Consider the following 27119-nt stretch of genomic DNA (forward strand, 5'->3'; position numbering starts at 1 on the left):
AATCTGGGGAGGAGCCAGGAGGACTGAAGGTGTTGTGCCTGCTTTTCTAAGAGCAGCTGCTGAAGGTCCTTGTTGGAATTCTGGATGCTGAGGAATTCAGACTTTCTGTGCTGACAGACCCTGACCCCCAAGAGAACACTGCATTGACCTGAGGCTGTGGAGAAGCTTCCAAAATTGAATGATAGCACTGGGATTGTGGGTGTGGAGTTGATTAGAAATATGTGATGTCACAGGGTGGAAAACTTAGAATTTAAGGTTTTAGAATACAGTAATAGATACAGAGCAAGATAGAAGTGCCTGTCCCAGAGGTGCCTGGAGAACCCAGTCCCACTGCCCTGGAATGATGCCAGTTACTCTGGGCAGCTCCTCCCCACAGGTGACATCAACAATTTGACATTTGGACCCCACAGACCCATTCACTGTGAGATTTGTGACACATTTTGTGTGGATCTTGCATCCAGGCACTGTAGGAATTCCGTGAATGCTGCTCCATTGTGCTGCTGAACAGACCGGAGGCAAAGGATTTTCAGGTGGCAGGAGGGACTTAAAAGCAGAGAGCAGAAAAAAAAAAAGGATGAGTTCCTAAAGCTTCTGTTTCTTGGGTTGGACAGAGTTAAACTGCTTTAATGAATTAAAGAATATTGTATTTTGTACACACATATTGTGAAGGAGCAGCCTGCACAAATTCCCAGACACTGAAATTAATCTGTCATCTTGCAAGGTCACCATCACCAGGGAGCAGCTCTGGCAAAATGATGGGTGATGGAAAGGCAGAGTGAGTAACTAAATCAATGACTCAATATTGCTCTCTAGGAAATGATATTTTGGGTTGGAGGATACTCTGCTGTGAGATCTCTCTTCAGCAGGGAACAAGGTCAGGAATAATATTGCACTAACCAGGAGCAAATAAACAGGGGGATCTGGCATTGTAGATGGAAAAAATTCACTAAAAATGTTTTTCCTACATCACTCACTAATTATTGCTCATAATTAAAGTTTATAAATATTTCCTCATACCCCATCCCTCTGAGTCCAAATCTTTTCCAATATGCATTTTCCATTCTAAAAATATTTTCTGTTTCAGCACTCGGCCATCAGCTGAATCCTCCCCCTAATCCTTTCCAGGTAAAAATTAAAATCAAAATGAAAAATGCAATTTCTACAAAGCCCCAAGAGCCCTTCTGAAATGTGATGTGCTGACAGGTGGGTTGCCAAACCACATTAGGACATTTTTGACCTTTTGCACTTTCAAATCAGTTGCAGTAAAGATATCGGGCATTTTGCAATAGGAGCTCTCCACAAAGAGTTGCTTCTAGGAAAATTTCCTTCTATTTCAGAATATGAGTGACAGGACTACTTTGGAAAAAGGTAAAAAATCACAAAGATGAAATTTTAGTGATCTGTTAGAAGGAGCTGTTAAATCCTGGATGGCAGAGTTACTCCAGATATAGAAATGATATTATGGTGAATAATGTCTTGTCTATCAAAACTCACACAACCAGAGGACTCCAGCACCAAACAATTTCTAGTCTAATGTACTGCACCACCTTATAAATTCATTTACCAAACAATCAGAGGTAGAAAATTAGCAGAATAATCCCAGGGAATGTACTTTTGGATGGAAAGAATCATTAAGGTTTCATGGCAGAGTCATTTTTTCTTCATTCTGAGTTGCTTTGGTTCCCTGTCCTCAATTTGAAGGATAATTAACAGGTGTGATGTTTAATGAAGTTCTATAAATACTGTGGATTGCATTGCCTTAGAGCTCCATGGGACTGGCATTGTAAAATTACTGGCAAGAATTCCTTGGCTTTATTAAAGCTTTATGAGGATAAAACCTTTCTTTTACAGCAATGCAGGATTTAGGTGGGAATAACTCGTTTCTTGGTGGTAAAGCTGAGCACAAAGTTGCTCAGACCCTGCTTTCCACCCAGAAAACCTGAATCCAAAATTCTGAGTTCAAATTTCCTTTTGTCCAGGTAGGAATCCCCACTCAGAGCACAGGAGCACACCCAGAATGTGTCAGGCATTCTCAGAGTGTGGAGAAGACAAACTTCTGCCACTCTCCCTTTGTTCACCTCTCAATATTTTGTCAGAACACAGATTTCCCACACCAAACATGTCCCAAGTGGAAGGAGAGCTGTGAAAAGAACTGGAACATGAGAAGTACAAAAGGAAATACTTCTGACAGGATTTCTGCACACACTTGGAATCCCATCTGCTCACAAAACCAGTGAATATTCATCACTGACTGGTCAAACTGGGCATGTGTAATATTGCAGGACTTTTGCCTGGGTTAAATTACAGCTCCAGTCTATAAACAAAGAAAAAAAAACAAACAAAAACAAAACCCAAAAAACACTGCATGGAGATGAAACAAAACCCTTAAACTATATTATTCATAGCTTGCATGAAAAATATTATTAATATTGTATTTTTTATACATGATTTCTTCCTGCATTGAGGAATATGGATTATTTCTCATTAATCCACAAGGAACCAAGCTCAGTGTAACAAAGTTTCACTAAATTCACTGCTCATTCAAAACTGCAATAAACCTTCTCAATACACTACTGCATTTTGATTGTATATGAGCAAAAGTGCATTTTGTTTCTGTGCTTCAGAAATAGTCATAAAAATACTGTCACAGTATTTCATTTGCTCATAATACTGAATTTCACAGGCTACAGAACAGACTGGCAGCCACTTCAAACCAGGAGCCACTGCCACGAAAATGACACGACTGTTACTCAGTGCAAAATTTTGAAATCTTTTTTTAAAATCCCACTTTATAAAACATCTGACTCCTCTCTTTGGGAAGTGACCTTCTCTGGTTATCTTTTAGAGCTCTAATGGCACAGCTGTCTTCTCCCTCCCTCCTCCATCCTTCCCAAGCAGTGACAAACAGCCCCAAACCCCTTTTGGGAGCAAATCCTTCTGCCTCGATGTGTGAGAGCACAAGCAGAGCCTCTCTCCTGCCTGGCTGCAGTTTTAATTTCACTGGAGCTGCTCTGGCTGATTTTCTCTGCAAACATCTGTGACTAGAAGCCAAGTGTGACTTTGGATACTGCCCACAGGATTTCCTCCATTTCCCACCATCCCTGGGATCCTGCCTTGGTTTTTTTCCCTGCTGTATTTTTAAAGCCTGTTCTTCCCAAAAAGATCCCAGGGACAGTCTCCTGCTCAAGTGTTATGGATTTTCATTTAAATTGCCAGGTGGAGGAGGGAGATCAACTCCCATTTTCCCATCCATTTCATGTGGAGCTGCATCCAAGATGATGTGAGTACCCCCAAAATAGCTGCTCAAAATGAATCATTCAAACCAGTTTCCAGCTCCTAACAGACAAAGACTGAGCCACCATCACAAAAACTTAAAATGTCATATAATGAGAGAGTGCTTTGTGAGCAAAACAGGCATTTTGTAAGCAAAATGAAAAATAAAAATCTAAATTAGGTGCTTTTTAAATTTGTAGTATGAAAATTAGCTGTTTTACTCAAATTTGACCACAGAAATAACAAAAGTCTCGTCATGTACAAAATAGATGGAAAAATAAATAACACCATTACAAAGGTCAAGGCTTCTGCAGCCAAATCCAAGGATTCAAATGAGCCTCCAGATGGGAAACAAGTGAAGCTTTTCACAGGTTTAAATCTTGCTGTACCTTGGGGCTGCTGCTGAGCTCCAGCAGTGCATGTATGAGCAGGCACACCAACCCCCTGTGTATTCACACACACTCAGCTGCAAAAAAATCCAGTGCATTACAGCCCTTTCTGTATCCTCAATATTCAAAGTGTAATCATGATTTGGAGGGGTTTCTGTTTCTGCCATTTTTCTTTCAGATACAGATTACAATAACTTTTTTTTCAGGTTCTCCTTTTTTTTCAATTTTTGCTCTTTACCCATCTGTATCTTACCAAAATTAATTTAAACTCCATGAAGACAAGATAGAAATTCTCTGATCCTTAATAACCTCATTTTTGAGCTCTTGCAGTCTCCTCCTTTAGCCTTTGCAATCTCAATTTACCATCCTTTAGTCTGAAACACTACAACAGTTGGGCTGGGGCTGTAATTTGATTGCCTCAGGTTGGTTTTTCCTTTTCCTTTCCTTGAAATTTCCTTTCCTTTCCATCAGAGGACCCTGCCATGGGCTGTTGAGCTGGAGCACTCACTCTTTGTTTGACAGGACCTCACTGGCTGCCCATTCACCAGATTTCCCAAAAATCATGACCTGCTCTAATCTGTTCACACAAAAGCAACCCCACTACCTGCAAAATCCACCAACCAGCTTCTCTCCACAATTCCCTGAATCATCCCTACAAAGGACCCACTCTTAGTGGTTCCAAGCTCTGGTTCAGATGCCACTTCTAATCCAGAAAGTCTGAAACTGGACATGGAAAAAGAAGTTTCCTTGTTAAACTCTCGCCATAAAGAAAGAACCTGCTGCTAGCTCTCCTCAAACTACACATTGCTAATTTTCAAGGATGCTACTTGATGGGATTTCAGAAAAATTTTGAAAGGCTTGTGAGGAAATGAGGATTCAGCAGCTCCCTGAGTCTCCCATGCTCCATGGCCATGTCATTTCCCCAGGAATCACACTGAAGGGAGAAATGCTTGCAGGCCAAAATGAAGAGTTCAATTGGTATGGGCACTGGTTAAATTCCCATTTTGGTGCTGTTTCTCCAGCACCACTGACAGAGAGGTTCACAGGGGAGGACTGGGCACTCTGGGGACCTGTGAGATGATAGGGAAAGGCAAGATTCCTCAGCAGTGAGGTTTGGAGGAAAAAACCCCAAACCAAGCAATGAAACAAAAACCCAAAGGAACCAATCAAAGAAGCTCAAAGGCCATCAGCCAGAGCAGCCCAGAGGGTGGCAGAGGCACTTGGGAGAAGGATGACACCCTTTTGGGTCATCCTTACAGCTTTTCCAGCAGTGCCAGGGGTCACTTCATGGCCAGGCTTTTAGGGTTCTCCAGTCTAACACAAATTCCTACAGACTAACACAGACTCATCTCCCTCCAAGCTGGAATTCACATCCAGCGGCTCAGTAAGGTTAGAAAGTGCAAAGATAAAAATGCCAATAAAGATTAGAGGGGATGATTCTTCTCCTTTTCCCTCAGCAGTCCCCCAGGGCAGAATCTGCTGGATCATTGCATCCCAGACAGAGCAGCAGCTTCACCGCCGGCGCCGCCTCAGCGCCGCTGCAGCGCTCACCCAGCTGCTCCAGCAGAGCTCAGCACAAAGGAACAAAACCCTTCCTTCCCTCTCCTCCTACTGTGTTTAAGCCACACATCTGCACTTGCCAAGTTCTCCTTTTGATGCTGGAAATTTACATTTGCCTTCATACACACACATGCTCCTTTTATCACACTCTGATAAGCTCAGTTTTTATCCTCATCCCAGATGATGCTGGTGGAGAGAAGAAGCTACCTGCTACAGAAGAGAAGCTGGACAGCTGTTCCTGCAATAAAAAGTGTGTTTTTTTAAAAACTGAATCCATAAAAAAAACATTTAATGGACAAGAACAAGATCCATGTTGGGATTTATAAAGCCAGGAGCTCACGTAATTTATGCTCTCTTCTTTTTGGTTTTGGGCAGAAAGATTCACAGCACATCATTCCCAGAAGATTTTACAGCAAGTGGCAAACCTCTGCTAAACATTGTCATTTACAAAGAGATACTTGAAATTATAACAGATTCTAAAACAGAGGTGTAAAGTTGCTGCAAATAAGATTAAGAAAATGTTCACCACATTCCAACTATAAAGTTGTGATCTCTGCTAAATTCCAGCACAGCTCAGGTAAGTCACTGATCCCAGACTAGGAATTTCCAGCATTCTTTCACTTTAAGGAAAGGGGGGAAAAAATCACGACCACAAATCCCAAATAAACCCTACAAAACCCAGCCTTCCACCACATTCTCTCACACTGGATTTAGCATCAGCTCAGGTCAGTGCTGGCTCCAGAACTGGCACTAAATGATCTGGGCTAACAGAAGCTGGAAGCAGCAATTTTCATATTTATCAGAAAATCAAGTTTTGCAGGACAAGTGATGATGATGTGTAAAAGTTCCATAGCAGCTAATCAAAGACAAAACTTGAGGAAGCAGCAAAAAGCTCATAATGAAGAAATATATTCCACCACAGGTGGCAGGAAATTGTAGCTACTGATAACAAGTGCTAAGGGGCTCTGGCAAAGAAAGACAATCAGCATAAGCATGAAGGCAAAGTAGTGATAGCACCAATAAAAAAAAGCCTCAGAGCACTCTCCAGAAATCTATGGTGAGAATCAAGAGACAAGTAATAAATTTGCATTTTCTGTAAGACCTTGCATTTAAACGCATTCTTAAATACTTTGTGAGTTTCAGGAGCTGGCTGCAGACCATGTGTTGCTTGAGAACATAAAAAGCAAAGCATCACTTCACTGAGCACTGAAGCACCAACATCTGCAGGGAGAGATTATGGGGAAATCTCAAACGAGATTCAGGAACAAGCTGCTCAATCCATCCAAATGGTGCAAAGCATGGAGAAGCCAAAGAATTCAAGGTTTGGTTTTTTAACTCCTAATTTTATTCCATTAAGATTCCAATTTTTTTTTTTTTTTTTTTTTTTTTTTTTGCTCTTGGTGTTTTCACATTTTATTAATCTATGCCTGTGCTGTGGAATATGACAGGGACAAGTAAGTGACAAAGCAGGAGCCTGAAGTCAGGGCCAAAACTGAAGCTGGCCAAGGTGTCCCATCCTGGAGCAGTCACAAACTCCTCTCCAGCTGCATTTGAAGGAATTTCCAGCTCAGGAAAAGCCCTGCAGGAAGGGCAGTGGATCACAGAACCCTGCAAAAGCTGGGCAGAAGCAAATACCCATTCAGGATAGGCATTCATATCCCTGGCTCAGATCAGTTCTCCAGGGGAAAAATGGATTGCAATGGGAAATGATTGGCTCAGCAAACAGGGAATTCACCCACTGGGCTGCTGTGAGAGAGCACAACTCCTGAATTCAAGGGAATTCCAGCAGCCACAGCCAAGAGCAGGCAAAACACAGAGATGGGCAGCATCTCTGAGCTCAATGCACATTCCAATAAGGATCAGGTGAAAAAAGGAACTTGTGTTTTGTCTGAAAGGAGCTCGGGCTGATTTACTGGCAGGGAAAACTGGAAAAGAGAGGAAAGAACACCAAAGTCAAGGAGAGACTTCCCAGCACCCAGGAAAGCAATAGAATCAGCTAAGGGGGGAAAAAATCCCTTATCCAGACTCTGTTGGATATATGCAGCTCAGTTTCTCCCTTAAAAGGGGAAATTTAACACTGAAATGCAAGAGAAAGTGGAGGAATCAGCAAAGCAGGCTCAGGTGGGGTCACATAAGGAAAAATTCACTTTCCTTGGGGTCAAAAGACTTAAACTATGCAAAAAGGAAATGCTTCTCTCTGCTTTTCAGGGGTGAACTTGTACAGTGTAAAGTGCTCTGAGTGTCAGGGAAGGCTTGGCACACATCCTTTGAAATAGAGTGTGAATAAAGACAAATGTTAACACACTCCTTTGTGAGATTTGATTTCTACATATTAGCATTTGAATTGTGCTCAGCCCTCTGTGTGTGTCACATTAAGAAAATTCCCATTTCTATGCTCTGCATTAGGAGAAACCAGCAGAAATGTGGGCTCCGGGAAGAGCCAGAAGCCAGTAAAAATCCAGGAACACATCTACAAACCCTGCACCATCAAAGAGCCTGCCAAGGAAAACCCTACAGCACAAACAGCACACAGGAATTTCCCTTTGTAGGCAGCAGCTCCTTATTGATCACAAGCAATTTATTGATATCACCAAGGGTTGCTCCCAAGTCAGGAGGAATTTCTCCTCTGCAGCTGCTCCCTGGAGCTTTTTGTCTTTCCTCAGAGAGGGAAATGTGTCCAAAAGCTCCTACAAGGAGCTCCCATTGTGCCTATAGAGGTGGCCAGTGCAGAAATCCTGAAAATGCCTTTTTTCAAAAAGAAACACTCAGAACATACAATTAACACTTCCTGACAATCCTCAAAGCAGCTCTTCTGGTGAGAGTGAAGCAAAGCCACTAAAAAAGCAGGAAAAATAAATATCCTCAACATGCAAAACTAATATATATATATATATATATATATATATATATATAAATTATAATAAAATGAATACTATAAAAGTACTGTCATTACTATGAGCTCTTATCTTTTAAGTTACATTCAACATTTCCAAAGATTTTTAAATCAGAAAGGTGTTTCAAAAGTAGTAACAAAGAAAAAAATAATAATGACACAGTACTTAGTAAGAGAGTATGAAAATGTGATTTAAAAAATAAAATCTTTCAATCATGTCCTACTGTGCAGGAAAATTCCATGGAAACTTTACTTGCTAGACATGGCAGGAATTATCCTGCCTGGCTCCCAGAGCCACACAGAACTCAAACCAGGGCCAGCCTGGCATTTATAAACTGATATAAATCAAATACATTTCCTCCTGTCCCTTGAACGGGCACTGAAGTCTCACCTGACTTTTCCTCCCCAAAGTTGCTCAATTCCTTGGAATCCTGGGGAGCACAAACACTCTGTTCCCTCTGCCAGAGAGGGAAAGGAAAAGCAGCCCCTGACACTGAGGCTCTTTGCCATTTTTAACACTCAGGTCACACCAAAATAGGTGAGAATTACTCAAATCCCAGGGTAACACTCATTAATTAGAAAATTAACTGACATTATGTAATAACTTCATGTTAATCTGTCCAAGAGATGATTTGAACCAAATCAGAATACAGAATTCAGAAAGAATATGTTCAATTTTTTCAGGTTTTTTTCTTTTAAATCCTAATTTTATTCCGTTAATTTTTTTTGCTCTTGTGTTTCCACATTGTATTTTAACATATTGCTCAGGAGTCTGCTGGGATGTTGAGGCACTAAAACACATGGAGAGGTTTGCACAGCCATGCTGGGCAGCCTCAGAGGGCCACAGTTCCCATCACCTTTAAAACAGGGATAAAAATCCATATTTTTCTAATGCACTTCAAGATCTACTGATGAGAACCCCGTGCAAGAACTCCTGTCAGCTGTTACCCTCTCACTGAGTATGGTTATGTTGGAATATCACCCTTCCTGACCTCTGAAAATAACATAAAATTGAAATGAAGCAGTAATTGTATGATTATAAATGTCACTAACATCAGACAGTAGGGAAAGACTAATTAAAGGAAGTTTGCTCTTCAAAGGAGGAAGAGTTCAGATTCATTCACAGATATTTATATATTTAATTTAGTTGTGCACAGAGAAAATGAATGTACAGGTAGCTCTAGGGAAGAGCTCAGATTCATTCACAGATATTTATATATTTAATTTATTTGTGCACAGAGAAGCTGAATGTGCAGGTTTTTGTAGGCACAGATCTGCTCTGCTTCTGCACAAGCCCTCTGAAGGAGCATGACCACATTCACAAGTGCCAGAAAAAAGGAACAGGCTCTTCTTCCCCTTGAAATGCAGGGACTGGATGGGTGCATGGATGGATGGATGGATGCATGCATGGATGGATGCATGGATGGATGGATGGGTGGATGGATTGGATGGATGGGTGGATGGATGGATGGATGGGTGGAATCCATGGATGAGGGATGGAGGGATGGATGGAAGGATGGATGGTGCTGTCTCTGACATCCCACCTGCAAACCAGGCTTTGCTGACATCTCTCATTGTTTGGGATGAGCTGCTGGGAATTGCAGTGGGGGGAGCCCCATGCTTCACTGTTTGCCCCCAGTGGAGGTGTAGAAGTGACAAAAGCTGTTTGCCAAAGGTGTCCTCACTACTGGAAAAGTCTCAGCGCCTTGCCAGTGCCCTGCAATTACAGGCCAGGAGGGGAAAGCAGGTGCAGCTACACAAGATAAAACCACTCCTTCAGCTTTCCATCCCCAGCTCCAGCTGGCATTTCAGTGCTGAGCAGCACAGAAATAACAGCACAGCCCAAAGCATCTCCTTAATAACTCAAATAAATCACAGGGATGACAAAACAAATCCAGGAAGGATGGGAACGTCTTTAGGAGAGGACAACACCTGCAGCTGCCTTGGAGAAGAGCAAATCCTTGTGGGCTCCTGAGCTCAGCAGACACGTTCCCAGAGCATTCCCAGAGCACTGGGACCTCCTGGCTCTTGTCTGCAGCTCCTGCCAAGGTCTGACCACAGCAGGTGCTCCGTGTTCATCAGTGCAAACAGAAACCCCTTCCATGTGTGCAGCCTCAGCTCTGGCTGGGAGGGAAGTTAAAATGAGCAATCCAGGGATTCAGCCCCTTTTACCCTGGAATGGGATGGGAGAGACTGAAGGCTCTAGGAAGGTTTGTTTTGGTGGGGAGTTACAATTTTTTTATCTCCACAAGCTCACTGAACTGTGTGGTTGTGCCTGGCAGCTTGCCTTCCACAACAGGAATTGAAACTATTATACTGAGAAATAGAGAAAATTACAGTATTTCAAACTCTGCTTATTTCTCTGCAAAAAAAAAAAAAGGGGGGACAAAAACCTTGGGAGGCTTTTCTTTTTTAATAGCTGAATGACTAAGAAAGTTCCCTCTCTAGTAAGTCTGTCTTTGCTTTTCAGTCTCTAACAGACATTTAAATGTCTGACAAATAGATTATAGACTACTTGTTTTAAGAGTTTGGGAGGGAAATGAAGCTCAAATCCATATTGCTTTGAAAGACAAGCACAATATTTGGTCTGCACAGCTTGTGGCACCTATTAAAACCTTCATTAAAGCACCAGTGACAAACTGCTGCTGTCAGGGAGAAGTGATGCTGAGCACGCTGCAATATTTGATGGCACAGTTGCCCACACAGTCATTATGACCATGTTTTCATTCTGCTCTATACTGAAAAAATATAGGCACCCATTAGAACATTTTGATAGAAGTTGGGTTGGTTTTAGCTAGAAGAGACTATCAAACATTTACATGGAGGTGAGAACTATAGGTACACTCATCACCTGAGTGGAAATCCATCTGGAAATCAGCAGTGGAAAAAGAGAGCAAACCTTTGTGAAATTTCTCTCCACATTTACATTACATAATATTTTGAATGCATTGAATCTGTGCAAGTGCCACTTTGTATAATATAATTTTTTTATCAACTTCCTAACAGGTTTCTCAATATACAATATAGAAAAATTAATCTAAAACAAGTTTGTGCAGTATTCTGCAGAGCAGCTACCCAGAACTTAGAGCTCTAATCTATGGAGAGTTTCCTTCATTACCCACAGAAAACCAGCAAAGCCTTTTAATCTGAGTTATTCATTTCTTTGTGCTTCTCCTATTGAGCTTTAAGTCTGTTCCACACACATCATAGGAGAGGGAGAGTTCTGTGAGCAGACACCCAAAGCAACAGGGTGCAATTGTTATCTCTCTGTTCTCCATATTTACTTGCTGAAAAAAAGAGTCTGATTCTCTCTTCCCTGATAACTTGCTAATAATCTCAATATTTTTGGAATATATTTATTGTTGTCATAAAGCAAATTTGCTCAGACGTCTCCTTGCAATCATAAAAATGAATACTAAGCTTATACTTCACTCTACAAAATTCCATTTCACTGTTAATACTTACTAATTTTTCTTTATTATTGGTTCTGCTATTTCATAAGCCCAAAACTCACTTGCTGGTGAGTGCTATTTTCCCTTTTTTTCTCTAATAGTTTGACCATTATACCTCATTTTTCCTCCTTGGTTAATGAACCTTCAGCAACAAGAAAGGCAACAAATGAAAATGCAGATTGTACATGCACTTGCAAGTCACAAGAATCACTTGCTATTCAAGAGGAAATTCAGAATAAATACCAGCTTGTACAAAACAGTGGAATTTTTTTACATTCAGTGGCAGTTGGGCAAAGCCATTTTAACAAGATTATGAAGTTCAGCCAACCCAGCCTGCCTGGCTTTCAGTGCAGTTATAACTAAAGAAGAGCTGGAGATAATGTGGTGCTGCCCCACACCTAATAGCACTGGCTGGAGTCCTGCTCATCTAAGCAGAACATCCTGTAAATGTATGGCTTCAAAATTCAATAATTGAACCCCCCACCACCTGGTTACAGAAATTAAAGTCTCATCACTGCTAAGGCAGAGCATTTCCACACAAGTGAAAAATGGTAAATTAGATCCACACCACACCAAACATGGTGACAAATGTATCAGTACTCCACCTGGCTCTAATAATTTGATTAGGTTGAGCTTATAAAACATGGCTCATGATATAGATTTAAAAAAATAATTAAGCCATGCACTGTTACTGCTGGAACTTTCATTTCTGCATTCCAGACTATAACTGATACTTTACCTGAGAAATTCCAGTTTGAGTAAAATTGAGGGTTTGCTTTATGAATAAAAAAATTTTAAAAAATTCATAATTGTGGGAAAACACCTGTCTACATCAAGTACAGAGAAATGATTTTTTAGTCCAAATCTCCAGGGTCTGGTGGCCTGGGAGAATGCAGAATTCTGCCAGAGGTACCCGTTTACAGAGGAGCCAACTCCTCCTGCACCACTGCCATGCTGGGATTCAGCATCTCCTCACACAACCCACAGCAGAGCCCTCCAAACAGGTTTGTCACATTCCCTGATCCCACATGTCACATAGCACAACGTATAGAGACAGCAGATTGATCTTCCCAACCAAGGGAATCTCTCCTTAAACAATTCAAAAATGTAAAACCATCACTATGTGAGAAAAAAAGCTCTGGTAAAGTGAATAGAGCACGTCTGGTCCTTGCCTGGCATCACCAAGCCAAAATTCAAGATTTTACCAATCAAAATGAATTCCTCAAGAATGTTCCAGAATTTCTATGAGGTTACAACAGTTGATTTTTTAATTTGATAGAGGAAAAGAAAAAGAAGCAACTTACAGTTGTCTTGTAAAAACAAGCAAGTGCCTCATGAACAGGGTTCTGAGTCACATAACCAGCTGGGTCTTCTGCTGTTGGCTAATCAATCTTGATTTCAAAACTGGAAGAAAGAAAGAAGATAATTAGACTTGACAAACCCCAGAGAATTAAGCAAATTAATAGAACAAACAAGGATTGATCTAAAGGATGCCCCACAGGAGAAACAGATCCAAGAGCAAACATCCAGTGTCATAAATAGTTAGGGACATCTTGCAGTAAAATCAAGTGATTAAAAAGTTCCAACTCTGTGACCAAAGATGTGAATTAAAAGCTTGAAAACAGTCCCAATGATATCTGGTTTACCCAATTATCAGAGCTGTAGCACTCTGGCCTCTCATATTTGTAAATAAATGAGATTTTTAATGTTTTTGGAGGCTGAAAACTCCATGTGTGAGGGAAAGGCCAGCAGAGAGGGCAGGAGCAGAGGGGAGACATTCCCCTGCTCTTCCTTGCATGACATAAGAACTTGGAAGGGAATAATTGAGAGGTCTTAGGGTCATCACAGAGATGTCATGGTGAATAAGTGACATTCTGGCTGCTTTCATAAGGAGACTATGAAAGTCTCCCTGCTCAAGAAGGTGCAGGGAATGAGGGGCAAGGAGAGGCCCTCCTTGGACAGGATGAGGGAACACATCCTTACACTATAAGGACAGACAGAAATAAATCCATTTTTCATGTTTTGATACTAAAAGGGATTGCTGTGCTCCAGCAGGATGCCATGTCTGACCCAAGCACAGAATTACATTGGGTTCCTCTGGTGTCAAACCACAGCATCTGGCAGAGCTGGAGGGGACCCTCCTGGGAGAGCAAACATCCACTTCTGCCTTGTGAGCTCCAGCTAATGACCAATTCATCACACCCCTCAGTAAATCATGAGTGGTTTCAGCTTGCAAAAACTGGATTGTTTAAGGCCCTTTGAACACCATGTGAAAACATCTTTCATTATAAATGAGGATTTCCCTGCAGACACCAGTAGGATCACATCTGCTTCAGCTTGGATTAGCATAAAGGAGTGACTCCCTCCCATGGTCCTGCCACTGTGTCAGCTCTGCCAGGTTTGGCACGTCATGGGCTTTATTCAGCCTTCACCTCGTGCCCAAATGAACATTCCAACTATCCAAACACATTTCAGTTCCATATTGATGGCATTTGTTTGAGGCATAGCAACATCCTTTAAATATTCTCACTCTAATTTAGCTCAGTTCAGTTTGTGCAATTTACCTGGGACTTGCAGGACATGGACACCATTCCCTTATAAACCACATTTCAAATGTATTGTGAATGTTAATGCATAACAGAGTTCCAGGACCACAAAATATCCCCAGCCATGTCTGGGACCCCAAATCCCCTGCCCTGCTCAGCCCAGGGCAGGGGGGATTCTGCAGAGCTGCCCCAGCCCTGGGCCAGCACAGGAGGGACCTGGAGGCACCAGAGGAGGCCCCAGGATGGGCAGAGGATGGAGCAGCTCTGCTGGGAGGAAAGGCTGGCACAGCTGGGATTGTTCACCTGCACAGGAGAAGCTTTGGGGTGATGGAATTGTGGCCTTGCAGGGCCTGGAGGGGCTGCAGGAAAGATGGAGATAGATGATTTACAAGTGAGAGAACATAGGGAATAGCTTTACATTGTCAGACATTATGGTTAGATGGGACATTAGGGAAAAAATCCTTCCCAGTGAGGGTGGGCAGGCCCTGGCACAGGTGCCCAGAGCAGCTGTGGCTGCCCCTGCATCCCTGGCAGTGCCCAAGGCCAGGCTGGACAGGGCTGGGAGCACCCTGGGACAGTGGAAGGTGTCCCTGCCATGGCAGGGATGGAATGGGATGAGCTTTAAGGTCCCATCCAAGACAAGGCAGCCTCTGATGTGACTCTGTGCTATTGAATGCCAAGGGATGCACAGCCTTGCGCTGCCCCACACAGTGGAGGAGGAACACCCTGAACCGGCCTGTTACAAACAGGACCCTGTGTAGGACCCAGTCTGAAATCCCAGTCTCAACACCCTGTCTACCAAAGAAAAGATGACTTTTGGAACAGGTTTCTAACCTAATATTTATTATCAGGCTATACCACCAGGTGGCAAGATTGCAAAATAAAGGAATTTTTTAAATTGTTCCTAAAACCCATTCAGTCAGGGCTGCTCCAAGGACCCCTGGCTGGGCCATGGTGATTGTTTTGGGCAGGTATTTAACATGTACCCACATGGTCTGTAAAATAAACTATTTTAAGGTTTCTCTGTTGCTCCTCATGTAGTCAACAGCCAAATGCAACAGGAGATTCCCAGTACATGAAAAAGGAATTTGTGGCCACCAGCTGCACTCCTGTGAAGAACTTGGGTTTCCCACTCTTTTCATCCTCTATCCCTGATAACCAATTTAACTTTTTCAAAAGAGCCTAAAACCTGACATGACTGCAGGGAACCACATAATAAATGGGAATATGACTCAAAAAGATGAATAAAATTACTTTGCAAAGGGAGAGTAAGGACTTTACACAGAGTGTACTTACATTCATTTGGGTAATTTTTTTGCCATATATTTTCATTTATCTGGTTATATCCCAATTATCTATAAACCAAGACACAGTTCTAAGTTCTACACTAAAAGTGTGCCACGGACACATGAGCTCAGTTTAAAGGGCTGAAATTTATGTTATTTTAATTCAAAATTTAGGGAAAATATAAATCTCCAGTAACAACTTGGGAAACTCTCTCTCTAATTCCTTGCCCCTATATCACAAAGGACACCATGTGAGCACCCAGTCCACATTATTTGATTTATTTATATCTATACACACACAGATAGGCATATGGCTAAATAACAGGATATGAAATATTAGTAAAGCTAATACTGGTAACCACACCAAGCTGGTGAGAAACTCTACCTGACCCTGAGATATGCAACACAAAAGAAACAATGATTCCAGAAATAGTTTAGGGACTTTTTCCTTCCATTTGTAGCCTTGCACCTGCTCCATAACACACAGCTACACTTCACAGATGCTTAAAATATTGTCATTATCCCTGGAGCTAGAAGAAATTAGGTAGGTGTAAAATAATCAGAATGTCAAGCACATTAAATGTCAAGCATAAATAAGAACCAAAATTGGAATCTTTCAAAGATGCTGGTACTCCCACAGTTGGGCAAAAAGTGTTAACTTCAATAACTGCCACCATTTGGGACTTGTATTATTATACAAACCACAAAATTCTCTGCCTTAATGGCATCAGCCTGAAAGATGATTTGGCATTAGAAAGTAGAAGTAAATGTTATCCAAAACATCAAGAAAACTTCCTGCCCCAAAATAGATTTTTATTTGAGACTCTTCAATTCAAACACTCCAGGGTATTGAAATTAAAAAGAGAAATAAAAAATCCAAAAGGCTTTGCAGGAGAAGGGAAGGATGAGTAATACACAAGCCTGTGTTACGTGAGATGGCACCAAAAATATAAACTGCAAAATAAACTGCCGAGTTATGTTCCCTCAACCAATAAACCAAAATAACTTCTTCAATCAACTTTTAGTTCCATAATCCAATCATCATGAAAATTAAAATCAAACACTCTTTCCCTAGTGAGTATATACTAACTAAATATTTTAATGTGAAGATACCTAAAAACTAAATTAGATTGGAAATTCTTTCAAGAGAGATTTGCTTTCATCTAAGTTCATAGAACCCCAGCATAAAGTCCAGAAATCTAAACTGTAGTTTACTAAAATTTAAGCTTGGAAAAAAAAATATTAAAAGCCACAAAGCACATTATGCCATGCTTAGAGAGTAGCACCTCCTGTGAAATGTCCAATGAAATCTACACAAGTGTTTTGGGGGTTTTTTCTGGAATCAACATCTCCTTTTCCTTCCACATTTCCTATTTAACTTTCTATATAAACCACATGACCAAAGCAGCTTTACAGGAGATTCAGAGCTTGGGAATGGGCTTTGCTTTGAGGGCTTCAGATGGGAAATTCCCTGGAAAAGAAAAAGACTGGATATGGCACTTGGTGCCATGATCTAGTTGAGGTGTTAGAACATGGGTTGGACTCGATGATCTCAAAGGTCTCTTCCAACCTAGAAATTCTGTGATTCTGTGAAAAGTCTGGGGCCATGGAGAAGGCCACAGAGAAGGCCACGGAGAAGGCCACGGAGAAGGCCATGGAGAAGGCCACGGAGAAGGCCATGAGCCCATCACAGAGATGTTCCCATGGCCAGAACACAAAATCCTGAGTATTTGGATGTTCACGTGGGAGAGATTCACACTCTTGGACAGAGGCAGGATGGAAACTTTTCTCATCCTTTCAGCCTTGGGGCAAGAGATCTTCTCTTTCTGGGGAGAGCAGGAGCAGAATCCATGGACTGACAGGAGGATCCAGAGGAGCAGGGCTGAGGTCAGCGGAGCATTTGGCCTCATCCAGAGGAGGCCAAGGATAGGGGAGCAAGGACATGGAGTTGATTTGCAGCAAGAGAGCATCAAGGTTGGAACCCCTCCACAGAACCTGAGGAGGGAAAATATCCCAGAATCCCAAACTTCCTGTAAAGCTCCAGAACACCCCACACACATCAAACCTCACCATCATGGGCTGTGCTGCGCTTCACATTTCCGGAGCCTGAGAGAAAACAAACTCACAAACTTGTCCAATTTTACAATGAATTGATAGAATTAGGGCAAGGCAGATTTACTCCCCTGCTTTAAGGAATAAAGGCTCTCTGCACTGTTTGGGACTTGTTAACGTGCACTGCCAGGATTACCATGCCAGCTTAAGCCTCTGCTTCAAATCCCAAACTAACAAGAAAATACAAAGTATAAAGGTATTATTAACTGGAGTTTAAATTACATTAAAGGCTTTGCTGGCTTTCTTCATTGCCTTGTTAAACAGTAAGAAAATAGAAAAAACAATCCAAAATTTTATAAGTAAAATGAGGCAGTGCCATATAGGTGAGCATTCTTCCTTAAGGTCTTCATGAAAATAACACTTTCTCTTCCTAGAGAGTACTGTGATCCAGCCACAGACTCAGGCAACTGAAGTACGTGTTCACATTTAAAAAAAATAATAAAATCAAATCCTCTTCATGTTCAAGATGACTCTCTAAAGCACTTACTCTATAAAAAGAAATCTGAGAGAGTACATACACCTGATTTATTTCAGGAGCCAAACAAAAATAACAAGAGTGCCACCTATCCTTCATTAGGAATAACAGAACTTCCTGTGGACTGACCTTGCTGCTAAAAACCCTGCACAACAAAACCTGACTGCTGAGAACATATAAAACTCTCCATCTGGGCAGAAACTTGAGGGAAAAAATGCAAAGGAGTGTTGCTTGGAAAAGCAGGATTAAAAAGAAATACAGGAGAAGGAGGAGGACTTGGGAAAAATAAACCTGTTAGGTATCAAAAGTATAAAATCCAAAAGATTAAATCCAGCAAAACTCAGGATGTTTTTCAGCCTGAGGCCACATTTAGGGTTTCAGTAATGACTTTATGAAAATAAGTTTGCATGTAACATGCAAGGAGCAAACTTGGTGTAGAAGAAGCTGCTGTACAGAGGCAGCAGCTGCCACTGAACAGGAGACGGGATATTTATTCAGTGCAGACAACTGGAGCAGCAGAGAGAGGTGGGAGGTCCATTATTTTCTTTTCTTTTAAGTTATAGCAGATATAGAAGTATTATATACTATATTATATAGTAATATGTTCTATATATTGCTCATACAGATGAGCAATCCCAGCACCTATACCAGGAAAATAAAAAGAAATCATTGCACCTAGTGATAAACACATTAATATATTCATTATTTAAAACAGATAGGAATAAATACAAATATATAAATGTTATGTCTATAAATACATATTTTCTCTACCATTTTATATGTTTTGATATTTTATTTATTTGTATTTATATATTATATAATACATATTTAGATAATAAATAATATATTGTATAGTATATTTTAATACATTTATAATAAATATTTAGAATATTAATAATAAATATATTATACAATATATTTATTTTAAATTATAATATATATATATAATAAATAATGTATTCTATAATATATATTTAGATAAATATATTTTATTCATAAAAAAGGAGAAAACTTTTTCTTTCTGGTAAAGGGAAGTCATGGCTCAAAACCTGCTACATGTGATGAGGGAAAATCCATATATTTCCTTCTATTAAAATCCAATAGATATTTGTAGGCTTTTCAAACTGTCACCCACAAAGGGAGTCACATGAAAACTAAGGCACTATGAGATAATACAGAAGGCCTTTGCTTTTCAGAAAAATCTGTGAAAATATTTGGGGAACCAGAGCTCATTTCTCCCTGCCGAGAGGGAAGAACATTGCACGTTCTCCAGGGAATTTGACATGGAAAAGGGAAAAGCAGCAGAGCCAAGGGAAGGGCAAAGTTCTTCCTGTGAAGTGAGGAGAGGCAGCCATGGAGAAGAGTGAAAAGGCCTTTCCAGCTGTGGGTGGACATTAAGGCAGGAGATGAATTTCAACACAAGTCCCCACAATACAATAAACACCTGAAAAAACAAATTTACTACATTTACTGCTCAAATAGGGGAGCTCTGAGCTGATCGCCTCCCCTCAGAAGTGAGGCTGGGATAAAATGTGACACAAAACATGGCCTGACATGGGACAACATCCCTCTCATTTTCACACAACAACACAGAGCAAAAAACAGTCAAATATTTGTCACCTCTTCTATGGAGACAGCCTGGAGAAGGCTCCAGGGAGAGCTCAGAGCCACTTCCAGGGACTAAAGGGGCCCAGGAGAGTTGAAGAGGGACGGGGAACAAGAGGGAAGGGCTGCAAACCAACAGAGGCAAAGGTAAATTGGATATTGGGAAGGAATTACTGGCTGTGAGGGTGGGCAGGCCCTGGCACAGGTGCCCAGAGCAGCTGTGCCTGCCCCTGGATCCCTGGCAGTGCCCAAGGCCAGGCTGGACGGGGCTGGGAGCACCCTGGGATGGTGGATAGTGGAGTGAGATGATCTTAAGGTCCCTCCCGACCCCAACCATCCCTAACCCACAATCCACTGCCTATAGGTTGGTCAGAAACCTCTCGAGGGTGAAGCAATATTTTTAAAATCAAGTGGACAGCCAATGCTGACAGCTAAACAATCATCTGCACTAAATTTCCCAGGAAACCAAGGTGTGAGACACCAAGCTCCAGGAAGCATTGCTTGCCAAGCAGATCTTCCTCGGAGGCATGATTTACAGGATAAACAAAATGCAGTGTCGCGTTGGAAAGTAATGGAGGTTACCTCAAACCTGTCAAAATTCACAACTTCAACCTCCCCTAAAGTATTGCAACTGCTTCACCGTAGGAAAAAGGTGGGAAGGAGTCCAAATGAGAGCTGCAACCTCTCCAAAGAGCACAATGTGAACTCAAATAAAAATCACTCCATCAAGCTCCCCAGCAGAAGCTCCACAGTGAGAAGCCCTTATGGATTGATTTACACATAAACCAGCAAATGATGGTTTATGTATGGAGGGAGCTTTGCTCCAGTGGTTTATATAATATCAGTCCCTAAGTATAATTACAGCTATATAATCAATCAAGGACTGCATGTTATTTTACTCTTGTACAGCTCTGTTTGGAATCACATCCAAGACATTTAAAATTGTACTCCAGTTACAGCTTCAAAAAAATCTGCTGTATGGTCTCATCAGAGAAGTTTCAGAAGGATGCTATTAATAAGTATTTAGACAAATACAAAGAATGGCAAAAAAGCAGAAGTGTGAAAAATATTTCCCATTAACATGTGCATATGGTTTCACTCAAAACAAATTTTCTTGCAGGAAACATGTTTATATAACAATATTAAGTTGTTACATTACCAAACTGGCTATAAGTTTATAATGGGGCCATTTTGATTTAGGCACCGTAAAAATTTCAGCTGGAAGGCATAAATTTTGAATGGATATGGAAATAATGGAAGTAAAGTCCTGGAGGAAAACTATTTGAGAGAAAAATGATCAAGACAAAAGAAACAAAACATTGTTTCTGAGCTCTGATGCCAAAAGCCCAAGGAAGGAGGAGGGAGATTGGGATTCGGCCTCTACCTCACACAAAGATGTTTAAGACAGTTCCATTAATTGCTGCCAGTGCAGTTAATCTTAAATTCTTTCTGCAAACTTTCTGTTTTAAGTGATTTTAAGAAGCCCATCAAGCAGCAGGGGCCACCTGTCCCCAGGCATTGTTTGAGCACCCAAGTCCTTGTCAGCCTTACCAAAGCATTATTTGAGTAGCCAGCTGCAACAGGATTTTTAAGCAATTTTTAATCCAGCTCCATGCTTGGACGAAATAAACAATTTGTATAGAAGATTCTGTTGTAACTGTCAATTTTTTTTTTAATTGGCATTGACTTGCTTTTGGGATCTGAATTAGCTTTCAGGCTTAGCAGGACCAAAGCCGAACTGATACATGATAATGCTAAAAATGTAATAATGCAGGAATTTCTGCGTGTGAGCATTAACAGGAGAGACTCACCCAGGGGAACCACCCAAACTCTGTGAGTTTAACACTTCTCATGCACCAAAGGAGAGACCAACACAGGTATGAGTGTCCCCATCCTGGGAAAGTTTGGAGTTACTTCTGATGGAGGAACAAAACTCCCACAGCAGGGCTGGTTGGGTGGGGAGCCCCTGGCACAGGTTGAGGCTGCTCCATGATCCCTGGAAGTGTCCAAGGCCAGGTTGGATGGGGCTTGGAGCCACCTGGGATGGTGGAAGTTGTCCCTGCCCATGGATGGCATGGCACTGGATGAGCTTTCATGTCCTCCCAAGCCAGGGAAGCTCAGGGGTTTTAAAGGCACCTCCCTGCTTGGACAGGTAAAGCCCAGAACCATGTGTACATGCTGGTGTTTAAAGCCCTGCCCTGAGGGGCTAACCCAGCCTTGTAGCAGTGTAATTCTGCAGTTTATGGCAATTAAGGGAAGAGCAGGTGGGAAAATGAGGCAGTGGCTGGGTGGCAGGAATGTTCTTGGGGCTGTGGATTGGAGGAAGCACAACGGCACACCCACGCTGCTCAGGGCAGAGTGACACTCTCTTTGGGGATGCTGAGAAAAAGTCAAAGAGAGAAAACTCTCCAGGAGGAAAAGCTGATGCACAAACCCTCCCAGCAGGTGTTCAGGGATGGGAGAAAGACAGGTGCTCTCAGAATTGTCTTCTACCAGGGGTAAATGAGATTGCAAGAGTATTTTTCATTATTTTCAGAGACTGAGAGGATAAATATGAAACCAGTGTGACAACTTGTTACTCTGGGAAACAAAAGGGGTACATTTGTCAGCAGCTATATGTGTACATTATCATTTCAGCAGTGACACATTAAATATGGATTATTATGCTGGGAAGGAGCAGCACCATCCTGCAGCACCATCCATATTGAAGCCTTGCAGGAGGGCATCTGAGTAACTGCAGCCAAAACATCATAAGGAAAAATCCAAACCCATTATATTCAGTATTTATACTTGTTTATCACATTAAATATTTACTCTTTGCTCTCTGATTTGAAAATATCAGATGCAGCGCTTGTTGCTTCTTATCTAGCAAATACATAAGAATAAAAATAGATAAGATAAATCGCTCAATAGCATCCAGAGCAGCTAAAGAAAGAGGACAGACTCTCCATATATGTAAGAAGAAGCAGGCACAGAGTTTAAAACTCATCTCCCTCCAACTCCAGTCAAGTGAACTGAAAAGGCCACTTGGAGGAGGGAGCCCCACATGAGTTGATTTGCACTGTGGATTGTTGTCACTCTCACATATTCTGAAAAATCCCCTTGCCCAGGATTATTCTCCTGGGAAGCCGAGAAACCTCAGAAAAAAAGGAAAAACAATAATTATCTCATTTTGCTTCTCCTGTGTTTTGTTTCTCTGGAATGTGGTTTGGAGATTGTTTATCCAACATGTCATTGTTTGATTGGTTTCATGTGAATTGTTTTGACTTAATGACCAATCACAGCCAGCTGCGTCAGGACTCTGGAAGGAGTCATGAGTTTTCATCATTATTCTTTGTAGCCTTCTGTCTGTATCCTTTCTCTATTCTTTAACATAGTTTTAGTATAGCATTCTTTTAATATAATACCATAAAATAATAAATTATAATATAATATAATAATAAATTAGCCTTCTAAGAACATGGAGTCAGATTAATCAATTCCTCCTTCATCCTGGGGTCCCAGAAAATACCACAGATTGCAGGAAGGGTTTGACACCATTTCCCTGGCAAAGCAGGGCACTCTCCCAGCCCTGAGCAGCAGCATCCTCCCAGAGAGCTGAGAGCTCACCCATTTTCAGAGAGTCAGCCCAGAGTCACCCTGGTTGTGGTGCTTTTCCAGCCTTTGCCACCGTGGGTGTCTAAAGCAGCACATCCTGGACACTGCAGCACCAGCAGTGTGTGAATAACTGTGATAGATGGGTTTAAAAGGTTCTCTGCAAAGCTTCCTTGAGACCAAGGCAGTTTTCATTGTCTCCTCCCTCTTTGCAGCCATTTCTGTGTGCTCTCCAACCCTTCTTTCCCTCACACAATTACCCAAAGCCACCAATAAAGCACCAACTGCTCAGTGAGCTGCTGCAGATTGCTAAATGATGGCCTTGCACAGAGCTCATCAGCCTGACTTGGATATTGCAATCACTGATAATCATTTAGATATTTCATGCAAAATGCCATCCTATTCCTCTCTCAGAATTACCAGCCTTCAAAATCTCCTTCCTAAGCCCATCTGAATCAGTCAGAAATAATGGGTTCATTTCTTTCCAATTAATTCAACCTGGCTTAGGAAAAAAACCCCAGATTTTATTTGCCTCTGAAACAGTGGCAGTTCCAGATTTCTTGTACTTGAAAGAGTCTCTGTACAAGTTATAATACCTGCTCAAATGTCTGTTCCTTTAAAATTAGCACCTAAAATTAAAAAAAAAAAAAAATCTTCCATATCCTGCAGGATTTCCTTATCTGCTTAACTCCTCAAGGGTTTGCTGTAAATGAGGTGAAGAAATCTAATAATGGGGCATATGAAAAAATAACCCTCCTGACCTTGTTCCAGGAGGAAAAGACATTTGAAAGGTACATGCAAGGTACAAAAAGGCACCCTGAGAGCAGCAGTGGGAGGTGTGTCAGCTCCCCCAGGCAGGACACAGAGCTGTGGTCTACCTGCAGGGAGCAGACAGGAAGGTCCCCAAACCATCATGGTTAATTTATCCCATGGCACATGGAATATCCAGCTTGGCACAGCAAAACCAGTGAGAACCAGGCTGTGGCTTTGCCCTGTCCCTTGCAGCCTGCTGGGAAGAAGCTGCAGCTCTGTCTGGGCACAGGAATTCCCATGGTTATCAGCCCAGCGTGGCTGGAGAGCAGGGGGAGTGTGACAGCGGTCACAGGGGTTTTCAGATGAGGGAAGAGATGAGAATGCTGGCTCCATGTTCAGAAGGCTTGATTTATTATTTTATGATATACATTACACTAAAACTATACTAAAAAGAATAGAAGGAAAAGTTTCATCTCAGAAGGCTAGCTAAGCTAAGAATAAAAAGGAAATAATGAAAACAAAGGTCTGTGGCTCGGACAGAGAGAGAGAGCCAGCTCTAAATCCTAAAGAAAAGATTTTTCATAAAAGATGTCTGCATCAGTCACACATCAGGGGGTTATTGAGTCCCTCACAGGCAGCTCCAACAGCAGCTCCAGGATTTGCTCTTGAAGCAATTCTTGAAGTAATCCCATGTTTTTTACAGAGGAAGTTTTGGCTGGAAGTGTCAGGCCTACGTTTCTCTGCAAAGATTTTATAGCTGGGAAGGAAAGGCAGGAAGGTCATGAAGAAATTCTGCTCTACTGAAGGTACCCAGACACCAAGCAGCTATTTGGGAAGAAGGAAAAACTGAAATTAAATGGAATTTTGTCCCTGTGAGGGTGGGCAGGCCCTGGCTCAGGGTGCCCAGAGAGCTGTGGCTGCCCCTGGATCCCTGAAATGTCCAAGGCCAGGTTGGACAGGGCTGGGAGCACCCTGGGACAGTGGAAGGTGTCCCTGCCCCATTCTAGCATTCTATATATTCTATTTATTGATTCTATAAACTCCCCTCCTGAGCAGGAACATCTCAATGCCAAGATTTGCCCTTAGAAGGAAAATTCTGTTGAGGAGAAACCTTCTCTCATCACCATTTATTGTCCCTAACTCCAGTCTGCTCTCAAAGCTTGGACCTAGAGAAGAGAGATTTCAAATAAGAGTGAAAGCTGTAATGGAAATAACCCTTTGTAAATGATGGATGTGCATTACACCCTGAAAATTCCTCTTGGAAAATGACAGACAGCTCCAGCTACAGTCTGAGGCATTGGATGGATTGTGTGAGTGCAGCGAAATGCAGAGAACTCAAAAGGTCAGGACAAAGACCTAGAAGGAAGACGAGGAGGCAATCACATTCCTCCTCAATTTTCAACAAAATGGGAATTTTTAAAGTACATAGGATGCATTAATAATTTTCAACTTAAAGACCATGCAAATACTCAGGAAAACAGGTCTAGTAATAAAAATCACTTTGCTCTTTACAGCATTAAAGTAACCAAACACTGGAGCCCTCATGCTCTGTCCTAACCCCAACACTGACCTGGAGAACAACCTGAGACATTCACCATTTTATTCACAAGATTGTCTTAAAATCACTGTTAAACTCACTTAATGCAAGGATTTTTTTTTTTTTGAGCTCCTAATTTTCCCTTATCAAGGTTCCAGAGAATGATTTAAAACAATTGTACAAATAGAAGAATAGCTTATTTAAAACCAGAACAAAATTGACAAAACATTCCCATCTAATTGAGAGTGGCAGGAATAACCATCATGGAAAGAAAGCAAGGCTTGGTTTGTTTATCAGTAAATAAAGCAACTTACCAAACATCTGAAAACACAAAAAATGCATTGTGAATGCTACGAAAAAAATTATCTTAATTGAAAAATAATGGCTTGTCTGAATTTTATTTTCTTTGCATCTTTTAAAAGAAAATTCAGACAGCTCTGCTCTCACACTGAATCTGAATATAATTGCAGTGGATCATGATGGTTCTCACAGCAGAGATGACATATCAGTGGCAAGCAGAGCCTGATGTGGATCAGGATAAGGGGGAAGAGCAGAGCTCTCTCCTGCACAGCATTTTTCATGCACACTCTACATGCCCACAATCAAACAGCACAGTCACCTTGCTGAATAATGAATGGCAAAATGAAAAGAAAATTAAGGAGCAGCGAGCAAAGGAGAGGAGATTGAAGCTGACATTTGCAAGGAGAGGAAGTCACAGAGAGGTTCCCAGTGGCTGCTCCAGATGGCTGCAGCTATTTTGGCCAGACTACCTGGCCAGGACTGAGCTGAGCACAAGGGGACAGGAGGAAGGGAAGGAACAAAGGGACAAAAACAAGCACTGAAAATGGGATTTGGAGCCCGCAGGCCGCCTAATGCTGGAGCTTGTGAAGAAGAGAAAGTTACAAAATAAAATAGTAACCATTTAGGAAAAGGAAACCAATTACCACTCTGGATTAGACAGAAGTTTCTTTCGGCCACTGTATGGATTCATTATCTCTCCCATGCCTGGCTTTCCATAAACATAATTAAATTGACTATTTCTTATGAGTAAATCTTACATGTGCTTTAGGCCACATAAAGCATCTTGCCATCTAATTGTATTTTTCATCTGCACTTTCCCCCATCAACCTCCCTTACAGAACTGGGAAAAAAGGAAAAGCTCTTCTGTATAGATTCATCTTTTTTTTTTTTTGTTTGTTTGTTTGCTTGCCTCAAGGTCCAATGCATATTCTAGCTGTCAAAAGTGATTTCCCTGCTCACTGAGCAAATATTCTCAACAAGGATTTTCTTTTTTATTTCCTACTATTAAACAATGATTTTACAGACACAGGTAATAGAAATGCAGGCAGGCCAGAGTGCATCAAAGATTTATTTCTGGGCAGGAAGTCAAGTTTCATTAAATATAAAAATGATGTTTATGTAAGTGGAATGCAGGGTTGCTGTGAGTTGGCTTTGGGACATAGGTGACAAAGTTGCAGCAAAATTATGAAAAACACAACAAAAGCCAGTAGGAACCTCACATGACCCCAAGCCTGTATGGTAGGTGGATATTCCATTTCCAGAAGACTGTTTTAACAAAATATCGAAATATATTTAAAGATCTGAAACTGGATTAAATCTTAAGTCCTGATGCCTGATAAAACC

General features: G+C 41.4%; 1 protein-coding gene across 1 annotated transcript in view; it reads right to left on the minus strand.

The window, feature by feature from the left end:
* Nucleotides 1-27119, minus strand: part of ATP2B2 (ATPase plasma membrane Ca2+ transporting 2) — a 403728-nt gene that overhangs the window by 254868 nt on the left and 121741 nt on the right. The window contains exon 3 of the mRNA XM_058813217.1: nucleotides 12872-12971. The gene's annotated coding sequence lies outside the window, so the exon portion shown is untranslated. The remainder of the gene's footprint in view (nucleotides 1-12871; nucleotides 12972-27119) is intronic.

Source organism: Ammospiza caudacuta, chromosome 12 (assembly GCF_027887145.1).
Source record: "Ammospiza caudacuta isolate bAmmCau1 chromosome 12, bAmmCau1.pri, whole genome shotgun sequence".
Classification (NCBI taxonomy): domain Eukaryota; kingdom Metazoa; phylum Chordata; class Aves; order Passeriformes; family Passerellidae; genus Ammospiza; species Ammospiza caudacuta.